This window comes from Rana temporaria, chromosome 5, assembly GCF_905171775.1.
Source record: "Rana temporaria chromosome 5, aRanTem1.1, whole genome shotgun sequence".
NCBI classification, from domain to species: domain Eukaryota; kingdom Metazoa; phylum Chordata; class Amphibia; order Anura; family Ranidae; genus Rana; species Rana temporaria.
In genome coordinates, this window is record NC_053493.1 from 386,138,869 (window position 1) to 386,162,812 (window position 23,944).

Consider the following 23,944-nt stretch of genomic DNA (forward strand, 5'->3'; position numbering starts at 1 on the left):
CATTAGTATCTGGCAAAGAAAAAGCTACTATAACTGTCCTCCATAAGGCCTCGTACAGACGAGCGGACATTTCCGATGAAAACGGTCCGCGGACCGTTTTCATCGGACATGTCCGCTGGGATCATTTGGTCTGATGGCTGTACACACCATCAGACCAAATTCCCCGCGGACAGACCACGCGGTGACGACGCGGCGACGATGACGCGGCGACGTGCGCGAACCCAGAAGTTCAATGCTTCCACGCATGCGCCGAATCACTTCGACGCCATGCGCGGGTTCTCGGGCCAGCGGACATGTCCGATGAGTTGTACTGACCATCGAACATGTCCGACGGACAGGCTTCCAGCGGACATGTTTCTTAGCATGCTAAGAAACATTTATCCGCTGGAAACCTGTCCGCTAGGCTGGAAAACTGTCCGGTCGGCCCTACACACGGTCGGACATGTCCGCGGAAAATGGTCCAACGGACCAGTTTCAGCGGACATGTTCGGTCGTGTGTACGAGGCCTAAGAGAAGTGGTGGTGAGTGACCGGCTGAGTGAGGAGCACCACATGAACCTTCTCAGCTCTTTTGCCTTGGAATACCAGTAATGAAGTGACATTAAACAATATCCTTATTCTTCAAAAATAATCCATATGCATCCACTACTTAATTACCATGTAATCTATTTTTCATCTAATCTTTCTATGGTGTTTTTCAGGCAGAAAAAAATACAGAAAGATTAGATTCCATTAAAAATAGATTACAGGGTAATTAAGTATTGGATGCATATGGATTATTTTTGAAGAAAAAAGGATATTGTCTAATGCCACTTTAATACTGTAACATCCTCAGAGAGCCCCAAAACCTACACTTTTCCACCCTTACTTTCATATGTTTGGATTAAGCTGTACATGTTAGTTGCAGTCATGTGCACTGCTCTATGCACACTACAAATCTCATAGTCCATCTCTGGAGTGAGCAAGACTGACTACATTCCAATATTCTGTGGGACCATGGAGAATGAACATAGCCACCCTAACAGGACGTCGGATCACAGCAGAAAAAAATAAGTAATTTGAAGGAGGCTGAGCTGAGAGCAACAGAAGAGACTTTGAAGTAGGAAATACATACCGTATTTATCGGCGTATACCGCACACTTTTTTCCCCTTAAAATCAGGGGGAAATCGTGGGTGAGCGATATACGCCGATACCCCGTCGTTCCCCGCTGTCTCCGACATCTCCCGAGCCGAGTGTACTGCGCACTCGGCTAGGCTCCGCCCGCAGCCACGCGAGAGGAGCCGAGAGCGCAGGAAACACATGCCGCTGCAACCCCTCGACGGACCTCGCCGCAGACGGACACCCACAAGGCTCGACGGACCCCGCTGCAGACGGACACCCACAAGGCTCGACGGACCCCGCGCAATGCCGCAGACGGACGCCGGGCAAGACAGCAGACGGACCCCCATGCAAGGCTGGACGGACCCGCGCATGGCCGCAGACGGACGCCGGAGTAGGCCGATGATGGACGCCGGGCAAGACATCCAAAATGTAAGTTTGGGGTGCGCGCTATACGCCGGCGCGCGGTATATGCCGATAAATACGGTACTTGAATAATTTTTTGTTTTTATTTTATTCTATCTTTCTTCAGACTCTCTTTTCACTCTGGACAGCGAGAAGATAGAGGTAACGTGCCACCCAAAAATACTCAGCAGCTCCTTCAGGGGTAGTGCTACAGTAATGTAATGTGAAAATGTCCAAATTGGGCCCAAAGTGTCAATATTTTGTGTGGCCACCATTATTTTCCAGCACTGCCTTAACTCTCTTGGGCATGAAGTTCACCATAGCTTCACAGATTTCCACTGGAGTTCTTTAGCAAGGCAGTGATCATCTTGGAGGTGTGTTTGGGTGTTCGTTATGTTTGAATATTGCCCTGCGGCCCAGTCTCTGAAGGGAGGGGGATCATGCTCTGCTTCAGTATGTCACAGTACATGTTGGCATTCATGGTTCCCTCAATGAACTGTAGCTCCCCAGTGCTGGCAGCACACATGCAGCCCCAGACCATGACACTCCCACCTAGGGTTGCACCGATACCACGTTTTTACCACAGAGTACGAGTACCCATACTTTTTTGCAAGTACTCGCTGATACCAATTACCGATACCTAGGTAGGGGGTGGTTTGGGAGGGAGGGTTGTTGGGGAGTTGGGCGAGGCTGGGGTGAGGGCAGAGCGGGAAGTAGAAGTAGAGGGGTAAGTGAGGGCAGGGTAGTTAAATGCCAATTTGGAAATTTTCACATTACATTAGGGGTGTACTCACTTTTGTTGTGAGCAGCTTAGACATTAAAGGGGTGGTTCCACCTAAAACTCATTTCTAGCAATATATTCGTAAGACCCGTTACACTGCGGGTAGGCTGGCTTCTTTTTTTTTTTCCCCGTACATACCGAATCTCGGGGGTCTCGTCCCTAGGCGGTGGGCGTTCCTATTTGATTGACGTTCCTCGGACGGGCGCATACGTGACGTCACGACTTTCCGAAAGAAGCCGAACGTCGCCGCGCAGGCGCCGTATAGAGTCGGCTCTATACGGCACCTGCGCGGCGACGTTCGGCTTCTTTCGGAAAGTCGTGACGTTTTGAGTCAATGTACACTGTTATACAAGCTGTACACTCACTACTTTACATTGTAGCAAAGTGTCATTTCTTCAGTGTTGTCACATGAAAAGATAGAATAAAATAAAAACAAAACGTGAGGGGTGTACTCACTTTTGTGAGATACTGTATATCTACGCTGTAACGACACCCTTTACCCGACGTGTGACATGTTATTAACATATTGTGTTAAAAAAAAAGCTATTGAACGAAAACCAGAGTTTACTGTCAGGCCTTGTACTCACGACCGGATCTGTGCGCTGGAAACTGTCTGCCCGACAGTTTCCGGCGTACAAGGCTGATTTGTGTTTTGTTCCGCTGGCGTGTACACACCAGCGGACCAAATTCCCGTCGTACCGGAACGCGTGCACGTAAACTACGTACGACGTCACTATAAAGGGGAAGACCAAAGTTAATGGCGCCGCCCTCTGTTCCTCTTTTGCTAGTTACGGGTTTGCTCGTGTTAGTGAAGGTTTGGTTAGAGCTGATTCGCGCTTCTCGGTCTCCAGGCTTTGACAGCGTGTATTCACGGGTTCAGTGCGTGTGCTTGCGGTAACGTAGTTGTCATTCGGCTATAGGCAAGCAGGTTGTTTCTGCTTTAGCAGTTGCATCCTGTGTGCTCGTATCTGTTTGTCACGCGTTTGTCGCAGGTAGTGCTGGATTTGCGAGTGCTTTCTGTTTCAGTGTGTTCTTGACTGACCAGCCGGCCGGTTTGAAGCCATGATGGAGCAGCAGCGTCAATTTTCGCGAGTTGGTGCTGTTTATGGGATGGCTGCTGGATATGTTCATTTGTCCAGTACTTTGGCCAGAAACAGGGGGCGGAGGCGTTTCTGGACCAAGAATTGGTTGCGCCAGCGTGACCAGTTCTCACATATGCCTCTGCTTAGGGAACTCCAGGAGAATAATCCTAATGACTTTAGGAATTTTCTCCGCATGACGGACCCCGTATTCAACCGTCTGCTGGAACTTCTGTCCCCCTATATCACGAGGCAGGACACTGTGATGCGCCAAGCCATCACGGCCGAGCAGAGGCTTATTGCCACGTTGCGGTACCTGGCGACTGGGAGGAGCCTGCAGGACCTCAAGTTCTCGACAGGCATCTCTCCGCAGGCGCTTGGGGTCATCATACCGGACACGTGTGCTGCCATCATCAAAGTTATGCATGAGGAGTATATTAAGGTAAGTTTCCTGGCTCTAATAATGTGGCCAACTAACTTTATTTTTATTTTCCCAGATATGCTGTGTGTTTAACTAACGTTACCTTTTCTCCCTATGCATGTTGATATAAGCTTTACATGTTTTATTCTTGGCCTACCTGCATATTTGTCCCTTACCCAATATTAACCTGTCCAGCATGCTATCCTAGGGACAAACCCACCTTGCCATTTTTTAAAACAGGACTTTTTGTTTTTTGTGTCCCCCCCCCCCCTTCAAACTTTTATTGTCCCCATCAGAGGGCTGTGGAGTCTCTTAATGAAGTGGCCCTATATATTTCATTTCCCAAATTCTCCATGCACATTTTTCTAATGCAATTTTAATACTGTGAACTGTCACAAGGATGCTTGTAGGATGTTTTTGTTACAAAGTACTAAATCTCAATTTTTGTTTGTCCCCACAGCTACCCTCCACACCACAGGAATGGCAGTCTGTGGCTTCCCAATTTGCCCAGCGGTGGGATTTTCCAAACTGCGGTGGAGCAATAGATGGGAAACACGTCCGCATTGTGCCCCCACCCCGCTCGGGGTCCTACTATTATAATTACAAGGGTTATCATAGTATTGTGTTGATGGCGGTGGTATCGGCACAGTATGAGTTTCTATATGTGGACGTGGGGAAGAACGGCCGGATGTCTGATGGGGGAGTGTTCGCACGGACTGATTTCTATGATCGTCTCCAAGCTGGTGGTCTGGCATTGCCACCAGATGAAGATAATGTGGAAGGACTTCCGTTTGTGTTCCTAGCGGACGAGGCTTTCGGGCTTGGTCCTCACCTCATGCGGCCTTTTCCCCAGAGGACCCTCACCTCAGAGAGGAGTGTGTTTAATTTTCGGTTGGGCAGGGCTCAGAGGGTAGTCGAGAATGCCTTTGGGATACTCACCAACCGGTTCCGCCTGTTCAGGACATCGATACATCTGGCGGAATATAAATTGGACACCGTTGTATTTGCCTGCTGCATTTTGCACAACTTTTTACGCAGGCACTCCCAGACGTACCTACCCGACATCGGTTCTGAGGCAAGACTACCCTCAGATCCCCTTCCCGGGCTGGACACTGGTCGCGCTGGCTTGGCCCCCCAATCAGCTCGTGAGGTACGCGACAAATATGTTGAGTACTTCATGGGTCGGGGGGCCATTGCTATGCCAGATCATATTTCTTTCTAATTCGGCCCCCAAAGAAAGGAATATTCTAAAAAATAATAAATAATTAGACCATTGGACTTTATACAGTTGTTTGTCATTAATGCTTTTTCTCTTTTTCTGTCTTCCTGGTTCTCTAACTAACTTCTTCAATTGTAATGCATAATTGATTTCTCCACTTTTAGTAACTAACCACATTTTGCACAGTATTCACTCATCTACAAACAGGGTATTGAGTCTAGAAATAAGAAGCAACTCCATTTGTAAATTTTGAGGTCAAGTATTTTAATTTTTGCTTGTTCATGACCCCAAAAATTATTTTATAGTTTTTTCATTACTCCCTGCTTTTGTACTTAGGAGTCTACAAATTTTTTTTAGAATTTTTTTTTTTTTCAGGTAATTCAACCAAAAATATTATGCAGATTATACATTTATTAACAAGTTCACTTTTTTTTTTATCAAATATAGTTAGATTTATTGTTTACATATATATATATATATATATATATATATATATATTATTTTTGGTGGGGTGTTTACCGCCTTAATTTTTTTTTTTGGGCATATTTTTTATGCACAAAAAACAATAATTTTTTAACCATTTTTTTTGTTTTTGGTGTGTTTTTCTAAAAGTAAATTTTTAGGTGAGATTTTGGAGTCAAATCTCTACTTCACTAAATTCAGTGATTAGAGAGATTTATAATTCTATATATATATATTTTAAATTTTTTGGCGTTGTTTATTCTTTATGGTCTAAACTTTATAGTATCCCAAAATGTTCAACATGGTCAAAAAGTAACAAAATCCAATTCCAAAAATATAAAAACTCACAACAGCAGTCAGTCATGGTGTGCTTTCACACTGGAACACGCCAAAATTGGAAGATATACACATTCAGTGCAAACTCGCCAAATGTCATTGGTTCAACAGACAAATGGCCACATGTGCTATCTGACATCATGGGTGATCAATGTCTGTGTTCTGTGGGAGCAAACCCTTCCTCTCAACTACTTGAGGATGGAGGAGGGGGTTGGACCCACAAAGCACAGACATTAGATATTCTGTGATGGCAGATAGCACATGTTGGCACACTGTGTGTGTATCTTCAAATTTTGGCGTATTCATTATTCAAACTGTAAAAATGTTTGTGGGGGCGGGGGGTGTTTCAGTCTTTGACACGGCCCATCATGTCAATAATGTTTTTAAAATTAGATTCGATGACCATCATTCTTTGCCGCATATTGTCCATTTCCGTGCTGCATTCCAAAAGGACATTTGTTACATTCTGTTCCATGAGAAACATCCTTTCACGCATATTGTGCATTTCAGTGCTGCACTCCATTACCTGCTGAATAATTATAGCAGCACTTGCACGTGAAAATATTGGCACACCATCCTCCTCCCCTAAAAAAAAAATTAAAAATGGCATTTACAACATTATTTTTCGATGAGGCCTATCTACATATGTTTTTTTGAATCAAGCTAGGGTGACACTGACCTGATGGGCTTCTCCTTTCCACCTCTTCGACATCTTCTATCACTCCTCCTTCTTCCACCACCTCCCCATCATCTTCTATCACTCCTCCTTCTTCCACCACTTCCCCATCATCTTGGACTCCTCCTTCATCCATCAATCCACCTTCTTTCAATTCGCCAAATTGTTCTTCCGCCACTTGCCCTTCATCTGCTATAACTTCTAAGTCCAAAATTACTTCTTCCTCCTCTCTTCCTTCCTCCTTTCTTCCTTCCTCCTCTCCTTCCACATCCTCCTCTCCTTCCACATCCTCCTCTCCTTCCACATCCTCTTCTCCTTCCACATCCTCTTCTCCTTCCACATCCTCTTCTCCTTCCACATCCTCCTCCTCCTCCACATGTTGAGATGGCAGATTTTGGCCTTGTCTGGCCCTCTCTGCCTCCTCCAAATGCTGGCGACTTCTTTCCCCTGAAATAAACCAAAAAAAATGTAGACTCATCAGCACACAGATATTGGAGAGCATAAATCGCACACATTGCTTAGAAGATGCTTTCATTTAGTTACTTTTATCTTTCACCAAACCTACATTTTGCAATTACTTCTATATGGCAAGCTCTGATCCTGCCCCTTTTAGCAAAGTGACACACATGGATGTCCCCCCTAAACTGTATTTCTGGGAGACCCTACCAAAACCCATTTTTGATTTGGGGAGACACAGGTGCTCTGCATTGCAGATGTGAAAACATCTGCTTTATTACCACTGTTTTTAGAATGAATCCTGTTTGCCTTTCCCATTCTCATACTTTTTTTTTTCTAGAACTAGCTTTTACACAATGTTTACAAACAAAGTTTTTGGCCAGTGAGCCATGTCCAGGTGTGTTGTTCCTGGAATAACCAAGCCTTTCTGAGAAACTATGTGATGTTACGTAGTTTACTAAGAACACTATTTGTAAATATGTAGTTATTTATGTCCTAAAAAATAAATGACAACATGTCTTTAAAATTACAAGCAGGCCAAGGAGGCAGATGGTGAAATATACATGGCAACACATTATTGCAGACAATCACCCCCCCCCCCCCAACCCCAATATATATTTACTTACTTTTACGCAGAATTTTAAGTATTTTCTTCATCTGATGTGGCTCCCTCAATTTTAAGTCTGACCATCGTTTCCTCAGCTGTTCCTTGGACCTGGTGATCCCAAACATCCTCTGCATTCTCCTCGCCACCTTGTCCATAATATGTGCCTTTCGGCGGTTAGGGGTCTTGTATGGCCCTAATTCACCATCATAGTCCTTCTTTCGCATGATGTAAACTAACTCCACCATTTCCTGGAACCGCATATTAGTGGCTTTATATCTTCTTTGCCTTGATCGGGACGTCCCTGCCTCTGTCCCTTCACTTGTGGCATGAGAGCATCGTGCCCGCTCGTGTGACATCGCCATCTTTCCTTTCCCACAGAGATTATGGGCGTGAAAAAGATGAATTCTTACGCCATGGGCGGAGAAGAGGGCGGCGTTTAATACATACGCGGAGTGTAGAGAATGCAAACAACGTGTTTACGTCGGTTACGCGGAGAATCTTCGAGCGCATCCAGAACATACACAGTTAACGCCATATTTCCTAAACTCATTGATTAGGGGCCTCGCAAAGGTGACGAGGGCGGGGTTTAATAAATACGCGGAGTGTTTAAAAGGTTTACGCCGTGATTACGCATCTTACGCGGTAATTAGGCGAGCGTGAGAAACGAGGAGCGAGAGACAGGAAGGTAAGGAAATTAAAAATGTGATCAGCAGAGGCCTTGAAAATGTAGACACATGGGATGGGGGTTTGGGCTGTTGGTTGCACCCTTTTTAAGCTATTCTGTCTATGGGGTACCACAATGTTATTTTGGTTTCCAAATGCTTTTGGACACCTCACAAAATAGAGATGTGAACAATGCTGTACCTCATTGACAAGTTTTTGAATGGTGTATTCAGATCAGGCAAAGTATTGTTCAAGTGTTGGTTGTACAGAGGTCATTAGGAAGTGTCTTTTATGTCATCCATTGTCAGGGGCATGAGATTTACACATGAAAGAGTGCCTAGATGAAAACTGTCATTTGTAAGCATTGTTTATTTTTCTATATTTAAAATATTTACTGCAATGTGAACAATGGCTCTGCATCTAGCAAATCAATGTTTGGTACAAGCAATGCGGCCGAGCTGCCAATCATTGTTTAAACAAGAGAGACTGTGTTTGTAATTAGATATAGGTAATAAATTTGAAGACACATATTAGATCAAGGTCAACGCTGATCCTTTGGAATATTTATTTTTCTGTGGTTTATGTTTTTGTAATCTAGACTCAAAAGAAATATAATTTTGGAAAAATTACAATGGACCTCCTACAAAGCAAGGAATCTATAGAGGCCTTACTCCAAAAATATCAGGAGACGCCCATCCTGTGGAATTCCAAGCACTCTTTATATTGCAATAAAGAGGTACGAGCGGCAGCACTAGAAGAGCTAGCAAATTATATGCAAACTTGGGTGCCAGGATGCACTGCCAACATGGTGAAGGATAAACTTGCCAACCTCAGAAGCACATACAGGAGAGCATACAAAGCTAATAAAAGCAAAAAATCGGGAGCAGCAGCAAGACAAGCAAAGGAACCCAAACTGTGGTATTATAAACAGATGGCTTTTTTGCGGGACGAATGGAAGGCAGGAAAACGATGTCCAGTCTTTCTTCCAACCTTTTCCTCCATGCTACCTTCCAGCGGACCTTCCCCAGATGACCACAGCCCTGCAGAGTCGGAGGAAGAGGGCCTGGCTGACAGAGATGCAGATCTGCCACCCTTCGATGAGGAGGTATAGTAGTTTCCTCTATATTTCTGGCGTAAATAATTCTTGGTGGATTAATGATTAGATATTGTAAAAAAAAAAAACAAGCTGGGAAAAAGCAAAAAAAAAGGTGTTCAGACAAATAGGTGTCAGAGATGACAACTGCAGGGGTCAGAAGTAGAGTGTATTCAAGTAATAATGAACAGAAAATACTAAACGAAAAACATGAAAATGAGTGTGGTTTTATTTAGCGAAATTGTAAAAAATGTCCTTTTTTTTCCACACAGGAAGAAGAGATCAGCCAGGAGGTGGCAGATCCTCAGGTGTCTGTCAGCCAGGAGGAGGCCGGGGTCAGTGGCAGCCAGGAGGAGGCCGGGGGTCAGTGGCAGCCAGGAGGAGGCTGGGCCCAGTGGCCTGCAGCAGGTCCACCCGGCCAGGAGAACCACCACCAGCCAGTCTTCTCCCCCCCAGGTGAGGCCATCAGGCCGAAGGAGGCAGTTGAGGCCTGTGGAGGAGGCAAGCCTCCGCATGATCCAGGAGGCAAGCGCCATCATGAGGGCCCCCCTCAACCCCACAGAGGCCTTCAGTGCCTCATTGGCCCATGATTTAAATGAAGGGGAGGAGGACCAGAGAAGACTGGCAAAGGCCCTGATGAACCAGGTCCTTTGGTGGATGCAGAGGGGCCTGCTGACCCCAGACACTGGGCTATGTGACCCGGCCCGGCTTGCGGAACACCATCCTCCTGCTGCCACATCAACCCCACCTGCAAGACCCCGTGTTCGATCCGCTGGAAGGCTGCCTGGAGGGAAGGCTGGAAAGAGGAGGAAACGTTGATTTTCTGCCTTCCATTTCCTTCCACATAAAGGACATCTTGTTTGTACTACCACAGTTTGGGTTCCTTTGTTTGTGTGCTGCTGCTTCATATTTTTGTGTTTGGCTCCTGAGGCTTGGAAGTTTATCCTTCACCATGTTGGAAATGCAAGTTTGCATATAGTTTGCTATCTATTCTAGTGCTGCCGTTCTTTTTATTTTTTGTGATGACATTTGCCTGAATAAAAGGCTTTTTGCTTTCATTTGAAAACATGTCTATTGTTTGTTATACTGTGGGGATTATTAGGCAGCAAACCTTTAATAAATATACAATGGGTAATTTACAAAGGACACACTCCTTGGGGGGGGGGGGACATTTGGTGTGCCAACATGGTTTAATATTCTCTAATGAAACACCAAAAAAATAAAAAATAAATAAAAATTGAAAAAAACATGTAAAAAAAAAATATTTTAAATGGTGACATAACTAGAAACAACAAAAAAAAAAAAAAATGCACATTCCTTTACAAAAATGACTACTATAATTATGGAGGACCACCAACCAAAACACACGTCTGGCATAGAAAACATTATTAAAGGATTACATCACAAGCAAGAAATGTGACATTTCAGTATGGGACAACTCTATTGAAATTGCATCAGCAAGAGAACGGGGTTATTCTAGCAAGAGAAGAATTAATAAAACGAGGCTTGAAAATGTGGTTTAGTGCGCCTTTTTAAGACATTGTTCTCTTGCTAGAATAAAAGGTTTCTAATGACGAATGTGCCATATCCCAAACAAACGCGAGTTTTACCTGAACGAGCGCTCCCGTCTCCTCATTTGGACTGAGCATGCGCGGGGTTTTTGTACGCTGCTTTTGTGTACAGACGACCGAACATGTCTGACGGACACGATTCCAGCAGACTGTTTTAAAGCAAGACCAGGAAACAGTTGTTCGTTGGAAAAACGGTCTGGCCGACGATTGTTTGCTGGAATTCTGTACGTTACTGCCTACACACGAACGAACATGTCCGCTGAAACTGGTCCGCGGACCAGTTTCAGCAGACATGTTTGGTCGTGAGTACGGGGCCTCAGTTTGTGTTATATGGACCATTTTAGGCGCAACTGTTGCTTATTGGAGTTTTTCTTTAATCTGTAATACAATCAATACTATTGGGATAGCTGGAGCATAAAAAAAAAATATATAAAAAAAATAAAAAATAAAAGTCAAAGCCCATCATGCTGAAACCAAAGGAAGTTGCTGACAGAAAGCGATAATGATAAATCAAAGGGACATGAAACGCTGTAGCTGCCAGAGTAAGACTCTGAGGACTGAATCACATTGTCATTACATGTGACATGTAAAAGCCATATATCTAGCCGGAGCACTCAGAAATAGCTGGTAAATATCAACAATTGTACAATAATTTGTCACATTACATAACCAGATCTCCAAGGTGATGACGGATCTTACTTGTACATCCAGACTTCAAAAGTGAAAGAAGACGCATCAAAGAGCAACAAAGAAAAAACGTTTGGAGGATCTATAACAAACACTGACATGTAACAGGCACTGTATTAACATTTTCTAATTTCACATCAACGTATGCAAATCCATTGTTGTGAGTAATGACTGCTCATTAATATTGAAAACTGACGCTGATTACTATAAATGGGGCATGTCACTTAATAAGAAACAATGGTATTTATTCATTAAAGCGCAACTCCAGGCTAATTTTTTCTCAATAGGATCCCCTAATCTGTGTAAAAACAAAAAATGCAGCCCCAGCTGCAATACTCATCTCCGCTCAGGAGCTGTAACCTGCAGTACTTCTTCTCCACCACAAGATGCCCTCAGTTTTCTGGGTTAATTTCAGCCCCGGAAGGATTTGCCCCCTTAAAGCGGGGGTTCTCCCTAAAACATTTTTTTTTCTAGCATCTCATTCAGCATAGTAGCGTGAGCTACAGTATGCCTTTATATATTTTTTTGGCGCCGTACTCACTCTGTAATCGCGTAGTAAAGTTTCCGGGGAATGGGCGTTCCTATTCAGAGGGCTCGTGATTGACGGCCGGCTATGGCGCGTCACGCTTCACGGAAATAGCCGAAATAGGTGTTTGCTCTTCACGGCGCCTGCGCAGTCAGCTCCGATGTCTGTGCGCAGGCGCCGTATAGCGCCGGGAAGAGCCGAGACCTACTCCGGCTATCTTCGGGGAGCGTGATGTGCCATAGCCGGCCGTCAATCATCTTGCCTCTGGATAGGAACGCCCATTCCCCGCGGGGAGTCGGAATCTTCTCTATAGGATTACACAGTGAGTACGGAGCAAAAAAAATAAATAAAGGCATACTGTAGCTCGCGCTACTATGCTGAATTTAATGCTATAATGTGGTATTCTATATGTGCTATATTCTGGTGCAGATGGTGTATTTGTCACCATCGGACCAGACACTGAGATCAGTGGTTTGTTCATCAGATTGAAAAATCTGATGACTACAGAGGTCCACATACAATGGGATAAGGCCTTTTTGGAGCAGTATGTGAAAGAACACATGGTTCCAAGGGGCCTACGTTGGGATGTGTCCCCCCAACAAGGTGATTCTGACATTGAGTCATGGTACCAATATTTCAATCAAGTTGGTATCAAGCTGCTTGGTTTTCTAATGGAAAAGAAGCGTACCAGATTGACACTCATTGATAAAGAGATTAAAGATTTAAAAGAAAAATTGACTCCATATAAAGATTCTGCGGAATATATCTCCCTTTCTACAAACCTCAAAAGTCACTTGGAGAAAGAGGAGAAGGACCAAAGACTAAAAAAACAGAAAAAATATAATAGGGATGTGACCGACTATAGATCTAGCTCAGTGTTTACGTGGCAGAAAAAGATTTCCAATCCTTGATTTCTGATGCTGAAACATCAGAAATGGAGGTCACGGCATCTGCAAGTCAGAATATAGAAAGAACCCTTACTTTTGCTCCTTTGACCAAAGAAGGCCCTAATAGGACATCTAATGGTTCTGTTTTACCCAAAAATAGAACCCCTAAACCTTTCGGACAACAGAATAAACCCTCCAAACCCAAACCCTACCCTGTACACCCCCCCCCAATAAAGGTGGGAACTTCAGAGGAAGGGATGGAGGTCCCTTTCGGGGACAATTTGGGGATATTCAATACCACGAGAGTCCTAGGAGGTCCTTTGATCACCGGGATGGCCGTGGGGATTATCATTACGATAATCGAGATAATCGTGAATATCAATATAGAACACCCACTCGGGTCTATAATAGATTTCCCCCCAAGAGAGGACTATGGAAACGGGGAGTACTATAGCCATCACAACAGAGATGACGATTGGACATCCCGGTCCCCATATAGCTACAATCAGGGCCACTCAGGGCCCTCCTATAATGAGGGTTTTCACAGGGTGATGCAAGATTACCCGGGAAGCCCAAGAGGAGAAGAGGCACCCGAGGGGGTCACAGGGTCCAGAGCAAAAAAAAGAAAGGTGTGAGTGGGGCGGGTGTCTTTAATCTTAGCTCAGTTGTTCTAACAGATGAGGAGAAGTTTATTCTTGATAAAGGTTTGAAGTATGTCCCTCCACGGACACTTAATAAATTCTCTACATTATAGACGTACAGAAATTTACCCGCAAGCTGAGCATTCAGAGACATTTTCTATCCCCTCCTTTCATCACTGCTCCTACTGTCCCTAAACCCCCGGATGCTCACATCCACACGGGACTAGCCAACCCTTCCTTATTTAACCCTCCGGGAGCTATTGCTCCGGCCATTAATGTTTTCCGGAGTTTGGTGTTGGAAGACCTAGATAAACTCCAAAATAAAAAAATATATACCGACCCAAAAATTAAGAGAGGTTTAAAAAAACTCTGTGAACAAAAACCTAGTCATCCGTCCGGCCGACAAGGGGGGACCTTAGTCCTGGACAAGGCACTATGTCAAAGAATGGAAAAATATTGGGGGATTCAGAAACCTACTCTCTGATCCATACCAATCCTACTTCCCAATATAAGAAGTGCCTCGTTGAGCTGGTCAATGAGGGTTTCTCTTTGGGGATTCTGAACAAAAAAGAGCGCGATTTCCTGATACCAGTTGTACCTAGGATTCCAGCCATATATTACCTCCCCAAGGTTCATAAAGACCCAATTAATCCCCCTGGCCGCCCGATAGTCAGTGGGATTGATTCGGTCACATCCAGGATAGGCAGATATGTGGACTTCCATCTCCAACCATTGGTCAGACTCATGCCGTCCTATCTTAAGGATACGGGTGACACCATCAGGCTATTGGAATCAGTTTCCTTTAGTGACGACATGATTCTGGCCACTGCCGATGTGACTGCATTATATACGTGTATTCCACACCGATTGGGTTTTGATGCAGTAGAGTACTATCTGTCTCTGAGCACTACCCTGTCGGTGATACAACGTAATTTCATCATGCAGCTCCTCATTTTTGCAGCCCAACATAACTACTTCTGGTTTCAAAACAATTTTTATTTGCAAACTAGGGGTGTGGCCATGGGGGCCAAATTTGCCCCCAGTCTGGCCAATCTCTACATGGCTAAATGGGAGGAGGATGTCGTCTATGCCCTTAAAAGACCAGAACTGGTCCTTTGGGCCAGATATATAGACGACATCCTCCTCTTATGGAAAGGCGACTTAGAATCGCTTAATGACTTCATGTCGACATTGAACAACAATGACAGAGGTATTCGACTGAGCCATGAGGCTAGTTCTACCTCTGTGCATTTTCTCGACTTGGAGATCAAAGTAGTCGAACAACATCTAGAATTTAGTACATACTTCAAACCAACCGATCGTAACGGCTATATACCGCTGGATAGCTGCCACCACCCCCAGTGGTTAAAATCCGTCCCTCGGAGCCAGTTTTTGCGACTTAGGCGGAATTGTACTAAGACTGAAGACTTTATTGCCCAATCTACGGTCCTGAAAGACAGATTTGTAGAGAAGGGGTATGAAGTAGGAGAACTGGAAGCAGAAATTGAGCGAAGCCTACATTTGGATCGCAGTTCGCTTCTGGAGGTTCGCCCTAAGAAAGCCACGGACGACAAATTCCGGTGGTCTTTCTTCACCACATATTCTGTCCAGTCCAGGCAAATTAAAGAAATACTTGCAAAACACTGGGGTGTTCTAAGAAATGACAGAGTTTTGGGTCCGGTCATACCAGATAGGGCGGGCGTCATTTTCAGGGGGGCTAGATCCATTCAAGGACAGATAGCCCCGAATGTCATTGATGCCCCGAAACAGGTCACCTTTTTTCAGGACTGCAAGGCTTTTTTCCCCTGCCGCAGGTGTAATGTGTGTTTGCACAACACAAGCGGCAGACGGAAAAGTGAAACTTTCCAGTCTACGACCACCTCCAAAATATACCAGATGAAACATTTCACGACATGCGCCACCCGATACGTTGTTTACCTTCTAACTTGCCCTTGCAAGAAACAATATATCGGGAGGACTATTAGAACCTTCACGGTTCGAGTGAACGAGCACATAGCTAACATCTTGCTGGGCAAAACCAACCATAGTGTTCCACGACACTATTTGCAATATCATGACAAAAATCCCTACGGGACTCCGTTTTTGGTTATTGATCGTTTTGTACCCCACTGGAGAGGTGAATCCCGCATACGGGGTGTATCGCAGTTAGAAACATACTGGATACATGAATTACGCACATACCAACCATTCGGTATGAACGTAGAATGGGATATTAATTCATTCATAAACAAGGCCTAATCTTATTAATATTTGAGTTATTTTAATTTATTTTTGTCTTTTTTGCGTTAGCAAACCACAGAGTTTATATACAAAATATTTTTTTTTTTAACTGTGATCCTTAATAGATCCAGCAACTTTTGATTCACATTTTATATGGTTGACATTTCTGAGAGGTGTATGTTTACACTGCATAGATATACATATTTTTTGCACTTTGTGACACATGTTTTTTGTGTAAAAGGTCCTGGGGTTGTGCTGCCCTTTTTTCCCCCCTTGAGGGCGACATTTCCCCCTTTTTTCACGTTTTATTCCCTATGCACGTTTTTCTTTAATATAGGAGCACGCAGGGATGATCATACTATGAGCGTGAAGGATTCACTTCATCGCTCATATGTTAAGAGTCTGGCAGCCTTGCCAGTACATTTTAAACCAACACCCAGATGGAGATGGTTGAGCGGCGCCTTTCTGTCAGACTCACACGTCAGAGGAGCCGCGCCCCCATTGGCCATCGGATGCCATGTGTTTAATGGTGCCGCGCTCCCATTGGTCACCAAGCGACGTGTGCTTTCCCGTCGCGTGATGACGTCACACGCGGCGTGAATTCGCACACAGGCGTTGCGCTCCAGGGTGGTTCTGGGATGTCTGGGGACGCCAGGCTAGCGTTGCAAGGTAGATCGAGCAGCGCACTGGCTTGTGTCCCCAGACAAGACATTAGTCAACACTTCCTGCATTAGATGCAGGTTAGCCTCGATTCATGGGAGGATTCAATATGGATCGTTTCAACAGAAAGGTGGAGAGTATCCATTGCAGCCCAGATACAGGTGGCAAACATCCCTCCCCACTTTTCACTTCCCCCTTTTTTTGTTTACTCCAAATAATCACTGATATGAATCTATGAACCTAATACAGGCTGCATAATGAATTCATGGGTTTAACACATGTTGCACAATGGGAATGATGTAATATTTGTTTTCCTTTTTTGTAACTGTATGTTTTTCAGATAAGGTTTTGTTTATTCATTTCCTGTTTGTTTAAAAGCTGATTGATGATTGGTAACCATTTGGTCGGGAGCATTGCCGGATCAGATTGGTTAATTACCGAGCTTACCTGGTTGGTCCGCCCACCTGGTTTGACTAAGCAATTTCATTATATATATGTGGCAATATGGGGGTGAAGGTAGATGCCCCAGTTGAAGTCCACTTGGACGAAACGCGTCGGGCTTGCTATACCTGCACCCCATATTGCTTTTATTCAATTTTTTACTGAAGTGATCACTTTTATGTCATTGGTTTTATTTCAATAAAACCTATCCTCTTTTACCTGCACCATCCGGAGCATTGTTTTCTTTCTCTTCCCTGCATGACTTGCTTGGATACAAAGTTTTTTCAAAACTCCATACCAGTGTGCACCTTGCATCAGTGGACACCACTGTTCGCATCACCAGTTGGCGTTTAAAGAATCGGACTCTTGGTTCCTGTCCACGGATTCGAGTTGAAGCGAGTACACCTACGGTGAGGTTCCAGTCCAGGCCTACAACCATTCAACAGGATACCCCGTGGTGAGTCTACCATTGTACCAACATCCAGCCGAGCAGAGCCGAGCCGATCCCTTACATGCCTTTATGATCTGCTGTCGCTGACAAGCAGATCCACGACATCTGGTAAGAGTATTCCATCTATTTTCGATTCTACCGTGCAGAAAGTTTTTCCAGAGATGAGGATGTGGTCATACACCCCATATTGATGGACTTTTTCCTTTGTGTTTTTCTTTTTGTGCTGGTTGTTTCAAATGGACACTCACTCACAGGTTATTGTGTTATCATCACATTGATGCATAATTTGTTCTTTATAAGAATTTTTAGCGCTGCATATTGTTTCACAATGCTATAATGTTGTTACTGAGGGTGAACCACTGCTTTAACCACTTCCTTACTGGGCACTTAAACCCCCTTCCTGCCCAGACCAATTTTCAGCTTTTAGCGCTGACGCACTTTGAATGACAATTGCGCGATCATACAACACTGTACCCAAATGATATTTTTATAATTTTTTTCTCCCACAAATAGAGCTTTCTTTTGGTGGTATTTGATCACCTCTGAGTTTTTTTTGTTTTTTTTTTGCGCAAAAAATGACAAAAAATTTAGAAAAAAACACAATGGTGTAGATTCAGGTAGGGGCGCGCAATGATACGGCGGCGCAGCGTATCGTATTTACGCTACGCCGCCGTAACTTACAGGAGCAAGTGCAGTATTCACAAAGCACTTGCTCCGTAAATTGCGGCGGCGTAGTGTAAATGGGGCCGGCGTAAGCGTACGTAATTCAAATGTGGAAGGGGGGGCGTGTTTTATGTAAATGTATGATGACCTGACGGCATGCACCGTCCGTGTACATATCCCAGTGTGCATTGCTTCCAAGTACGGTGCAACGACGTATTGGTTTCGACGTGAACGTAAATTACGTCCAGCCTATTCGCGAACAACTTACGCAAACGACGTAAAAATTCAAAATTTTAAGCGGGAACGACGTCCATACTTAACATTAGCTGCGCCTCCTAATAGCAGGAACAACCTTACGCCGAAAAAGCCTAACGTAACCGACGTAAATACATTGCGACGGGCGTACGTACGTTTGTGAATCGGCGTATCTAGGTAATTAGCATATTCTACGCCAACAACAACGGAAGCGCCCCTAGCGGCCAACGTTATATTGCACACAATTCTACGCTGCCGCAATCAAGTTACGTTGGTGGAGGAAGCCTATTTTTTAAGCGTATCTGCCTTTGAGAATCGGCGTAACGATAAGCGGGCGCGGATTTCAAAGGTACGTGAATCTACCCCAATATTTTTTTTACTTTTGCTATGATAATATCCCAATTTAAAAAAAAATCTCAATAAAGCGTATATTGATTGGTTTGCGCAAAATTTACAGCGCCTACAAAATAGGGGATAGATTTATGTTTTTTTTTTTTGTTACTAGTAATGGCGGCGATCTGCGATATTTGTCAGGCCTGCGATATTGCGGCGGACATATCGGACACTTTTGACACTATCTTGGGACCGTTCACATTTATACAGCGAACAGTGCTATAAATATGCACTGATAACTGTATAAATGTGACTGGCAGTGAAGGGGTTAACACTAGGGGGCGATCAAGGGGCTAAATGTGTACCCTGGGAGTGATTCCCTGTGGGGGGAGGCGACTGACTGGGGGAGGTGACCGATGCTGTGTCCCTATGTACAAGGGACACAGCATAGGTCTCCTCTCTCCCTGACAGGACGTGGAGCTCTGTGTTTACACACAGAGCTCTACGTCCTGCCTCTAACTGCCGATCGCGAGCACCCGGGAGACATCGCGGCCGCTAGGCACGCGAATTGGCACCACGTGACACGGCAGCCACAGCTTTTTCCCGCCGCGCGCCGCCGAGGGGGGGGGGGATGTCAACAGGAAGACATCCAGGGACGTCCACCCGGCAGTTGAGAGTCGCGCTGTAGACCTCTTTCGTCTATAGCGTGGCTCTCAAGTGGTTAACGACCAGGCCATTTTTTTTTGCGATAGGCACTGCGTTACTTTAGCTGACAATCACGCGGTTTGCGCGTCTCTGTACCCAAAGAAAATTGATTTCCTTTTTTTCCCACAAATAGAGCTTTCTTTTGGTGGTATTTGATGACCTCTGCAGTTTTAAATTTTTTGCTCTTACGACGGCGTATCAGTAGATACGCCGTCGTAAGTCCGATAAACCAAAAAGATGGCGCAGCCAATGTTAAGTATGGACGTCGGATCAGCGTCAAATATTACATGTTTTACGTCCTTTGTGTAAGTCGTCCGTGAATGGGGCTGGGCGTCAGTTACGTTCACGTCGAAAGCATTGAGTATTTGCGACGTAAGTTTGAGCATGCGCACTGGGATAAGTCCACGGACGGCGCATGCGCCGTTTGTTTGGCGCGTCATTTATGTGAGGTCACAATTCATTACCATACAACACGCCCATTACAGCCTACTTTGAATTACGCATGCTTACGCCGGCCCATTTACACTACGCCGCCGTAACTTAGGACGCAAGTTTCTTTGTGAATACTGTACTTGCCTCTCTAACTTACGGCGGCGTAGCGTATAAAGACTGCAGAGGTCATCAGATACCACCAAAAGAAAGCTCTATTTGTGGGAAAAAAAGGAAATCAATTTTCTTGGGTACATGGGGACAAGGTGCTTTGGGGGTGGGGGCGCAGGGCCCCTGCCCCAAAGCACCCACCCCCCCATGTTGAGGGCATTTGGCCTGGTATGGTCCAGGAGGGGGGGCACTCGCTCCCCCCCTTTCCTGACCTGCCAGGCTCCGTGCTCAAATAAAGGTCCGGTATGGATTTTGGGGGCATCCCACGCCATTTTTTTTGGTGTGGGGGTTCCCCTTTAAAATCCATACCAGACTGAAGGGTCTGGTATGCTCTTGGGGGGGGGGGAACCTCTTTGAGATCCTTAGTGCACAAGCCACACCGCAAGTCGGATCATCATGATCCGACTTGTGGTTCGACTTCTATGCTTCTAGATTGTAAGCTCTAACGAGCAGGGCCCTCTGATCCCTCCTGTACTGATTTGTATTGTGACTGTACTGTCTTTCCTGATGTAAAGCACTGTGCAAACTGTTGGTGCTATATAAATCCTGTATAATAATAATAATAATAAATGGGCTCTCATAGGGAATCATTGATTTTGAAATCTCCCAAAAAAAAAAAACGCTTGACGAGGCTGATCGCGGCTGTATCCAGCGTTAAGCTACGTTAAGCAGCTTTTACCAGCGTCAGACATTTTTACAGCTGTAACTCATAGAATACTATGGAGAGGCACTTTTTAAGCTGCAAACATAAAGTCTGACTATGCTAAAAGCAGATGTAAGGTTGGATTCACACCTATGCATTTTTAGTGCTTTTTGCATTTTGCAGATTTTTCCTATGGAACACGTTCTGTAGTGCAAATCTGCAAAATGCAAAAAGCACAAAAAATGCATACTGTAGGTGTGAATCCAGCCTCAAAACGCCCTGTGTGCATGAGGCCTAAATTTTACTAACATAGTGGCAGGGCACGGCACTGTCACAATATACAGTGGGGGCCAGATTCACGAACGAGTTACGCTGGAGTATCTATTGATAATTTAAAAGTTTCGCCGTCGTATCTCTGCGCGGTATTCTGGGAACAAGATACGCCTGAAATATGGCTTTAGCCGACCGACGTAAGTCTTAGTACGCCGTCGTATCTTGGGTGCATATTTACGCTGGCCGCTAGGGGCGCTTCCATAGATTTACACGTCTAATATGTAAATAAGCTAGATACGCTGATTCACGAACGTACTTGCGCCTGCTACGCCGTTTACGTAAGGCTTACGTACTGGCGTGAAGTTACCCATGCTATATGAGGCGTAGGTAATGCAAAGTATGGACGTCGGCAAGCGTATCTTATTACGTCGTTTACGTAAGTCGTACGTGAATGGGGCTGTGCGTAGGTTACGTTCACGTCACAGGCATTGGGCCTGGCGTATCTTATGGAGTAAATTCGACCTGATACTGAGCATGCGCCGTTCATTAGGCGCGTCATTTATGTGGGGCACGATTTCATTTACATACAACATGCCCCCTACCAGCCTATTTTGAATTAGGCGCGCTTACGCGGCCAATTTACGCTACGCCGTCGCAACTTACGGAGCAAGTGCTTTGTGAATACTGCACTTGCCTGTCCAAGTTGCGGAGGCGTAGCGTAAATAGGATACGCTACGACCGCACAGAGATACGCTCTCCTACGTGAATCTGGCCCTATATACGTTGGTATACAATCCAGTTATCAAGTTATTTTTGTAAAGAATTACAACTTTTGGGATGCCAGGAGTGGGGGGAGAGGAGAACCAACATTACTGGAGACTGAAATGCCTGTTTAAAAGCAATACAACTGATAAAGGAACTAGGAGCTGACAAGATCTATGGTGGAATCACAGGTATTTTTGAACGTATCAAACAGATATAAGATAACAGGAGATAGGCAGATACAGAAAAAAATGGAGCTTTGAGTTTCACCTGGATAGAAGATTACATTTTTAGTAAATTGTTTACTCACTATCATAATAAAGAAATAATATATTTACCAAACCTCCTTTTAAAAAGCATGCAAACTGCCCTAAAACATGCCTAAAATGTTCACAAATAGTATGAAAATATGTCAAGGTGCGTGCATTTTAAAGTGAAGATCAGTGAACAGGACCTTATATGCCAACAGCATTAATGTCTTCACAATGCACTGGGGTTGCACCTCCTTCACTTTAGAAATTAGGCTGAAGAAACGGGAGATTTGTACAGAAGACCTTTCGTAGACAAACGTTGCCAAGAAAATCGATCGGCAGAGCCAGAATTTTTTGGCTGTTATCTGACAGCTAGACGGTTGATTACTTCCCCGTCTTAATATGATTGAACGATGGTACACAATATGCACAGACCTTTCCTGAGCCTGGAAACATCATTTCAGTATTATCTGATACCGCTGTTCTTACATGTTGCAAACCAATTTTTTTCTAGTAGGTAAGATTTGTTATTATTTGTGGAAAGATCTTTAATAGAAAAGTTTTTTTTTACAAGCCTGGAGAACGAGTGTTATTTGTCTACTGATAGCCTAATGAAAAAAGGAAATTGACGGGCTTGATAAAAACAGATAAGTGGATATTCTATTTACGGTTACCTAAAGCTTCCAAATCTACACATCCTGGATAAGCATACTAAAAGGCTGCTTGCTAAATTCTGCCTTAAAACCTAGGCAGGCCATGCAAATTGCTTGATTCCCCCACAGTCAGTGTTGATGGGGGACTCCCTCCCGCGGAGTTATTGTATGCCGACAGCTGGAAATTTCCCAGCTGTCAGAACACAGTGATCGAATAAAAAAAAACAAAAAACTATAGATAGATTGCCCATAGATCGATCAAAAATTGTCTGGTTCCTGCTGCATGGCCAAATTTTGATCGGTTTATGGCCGGCTTACGTTGAACGAATATACAAGGGCAAGGGAACCTGTAAACAAAAAGCCTTAGGCCGCGTACACACGGTCGGACAAAACCGATGAGAATGGACCGAGGTTCAGTTTCATCGGTCCAAACCGACGGTGTGTATAGCCCATCGGTCTGTTGTCCTTCGGTCCAAAATTTTAAAACATGCTTCAAAATCGAACCGATGGCCTGCTGCCCGATCGGTCCAAACCGATGGTTAGTACAGAAAGCATCGGTTCAAAACCCGCTCTTGCTCAGAATCAAGTCGACGCATGCTTGGAAGCATTGAACTTCGTTTTATTCAGCACGTCGTGTGTTTGACGTCACCGCGTTCTGACCCGATCAGTTTTTGAAACGATGGTGTGTACGCACATCAGACCATCAGGCCACTTCAGCGGTGAACCGATGGAAATGGCCCGTCAGACCATTCTCATCGGTTTGGAACGACCGTGTGTACGCGGCCTTAGTGGCCATTTGTTCCAGCATGCTCCACAATGCTCACAAACAAAACAAAATGCTTCTTCTCTGTGGTTGGTTGCCATGTTGGCAATAACTAATCTTTAATGAATAAGCATAGAAACATAGAAGAGTGATGGTAGAAAAAAGACTTAGGCCTCGTACACACGATAGGTCCTTCAGACCGTTGTCCTAGGTTAACCTATGAAGCTGACTGATGGTCCGTCTTGCCTACACACCAACAGTTAAAAAAACGATTGTGTCAGAACACGGTGACGTAAAACACAACGACGTGCTGAAATAAACGAAGTTCAATGCTTCCAAGCATGCGTCGACTTGATTCTGAGCATGCGTGGATTTTTAACCGATGGACGTGCCTACTAAAAATTGTTTTTTTCCCATCGGTTAGGAATCCATAGGTTAATTTCAAAGCAAGTTGGCTTTTTTTTAACCTAAGGTTAAATAACCTATGGGGCGCACACACGATCGGTTTGGACCGATGAAAACGGTCCATCAGACCGTTGTCCTCTGGTTAATCTATCGTGTGTACGAGGCCTAAGTGGTCCATTGAGTCTGCCCAATTTTTTTTTTCCACAAGATTCGTTTTAAACTTTTCTCCTGCTAGTT

At 44.5% G+C, this 23,944-nt stretch overlaps 1 protein-coding gene across 3 annotated transcripts in view; it reads right to left on the reverse strand.

Annotated features, from left to right (window-relative positions):
* Positions 1-23,944, reverse strand: part of SAMD12 (sterile alpha motif domain containing 12) — a 936,923-nt gene that overhangs the window by 586,726 nt on the left and 326,253 nt on the right. The gene's annotated exons all lie outside the window — the stretch shown is intronic.